Source organism: Tursiops truncatus, chromosome 8 (assembly GCF_011762595.2).
Source record: "Tursiops truncatus isolate mTurTru1 chromosome 8, mTurTru1.mat.Y, whole genome shotgun sequence".
NCBI classification, from domain to species: domain Eukaryota; kingdom Metazoa; phylum Chordata; class Mammalia; order Artiodactyla; family Delphinidae; genus Tursiops; species Tursiops truncatus.
This window is the reverse complement of record NC_047041.1, coordinates 17,974,541-17,975,577: the sequence shown is the minus strand read 5'-3', so window position 1 is coordinate 17,975,577 and position 1,037 is coordinate 17,974,541.

The window sequence follows — 1,037 nt, the reverse complement described above, 5'->3', positions numbered from 1 at the left end:
TTTGAAGGTATTTCTGTGATGCATAAAGGGAGACATCTCTTATTCACACCAAACTTGAAATGACAAAGACTGAGACATATTCTATGTACACAGCTGAGCCTGTCTCTGTTAACCTTAAGGTTGGATTTATATCTTTATTAATATTTTACCACCAAAGAGTCCAGTCCAGGAATTTCCATAATTAAAGTGCAGAAAGCTTTTGGTAAAACCTATGTGTCAATTGTTCCATTACTATTCCACTACTATTCCATAGGCTATTAAAGCCCATTAAAAAATATTTAAAGATATTAAAAAATATTAAAAGAATTCTTTTGATTAAGAAGTGGTTACAACAGTACATTGAAAGAATTAACTATTAAGAAATATTTCACCATGTCTGTGTCCTAATAAAATGAAAGGAAAAATCATAATAAAAAAATAAACATTTTTAATAGTGAAATGTCAAGTTTTTTTGGTAGGTACCGCATAAACAAGGTACAAAATTAAAAAGATACAAAATGGAAAGAAGTATGAAAGGAGACTCCCTCTTTCATTCCTGTCTCCTGCCACACAGTTTTCCTCCCAGGAGTAATCACTCTTATCTCTTTTATAAATATCTTTCCAGAGCCTATGTATATATACACGTGTGTGTGCACATACACACACACACTACATATATTCTCTTTTCTTTTTACATAAATGGTAACATATGCATTGTTCTGTGCCTTGCTTTTTAATGTAAGGATGTATTCTGAATATCTCTTCATTTTAACACATACTGAGCTGCTTCAGTCATCCATTGAGATGGACACCAAGTATTTCATTGGATGGATGTATCATTCTTTAACAATCACCTGTTGGTGGACGTACAGATTTTCCTCATTTTCTACTAATACGGAAATTAATCATTTTGTACATTTACTCGGAAGTGGAATTACTGGGTTGAAATTTAAGGGCATTTTTTTATGTGTATGTCCTAAACTATGGAAAAGTTTGTGGGTTTTTTCTTTTGACCACACCACGCAGCATGTGGGATCTTAGTTCCCTGACCAGGGATG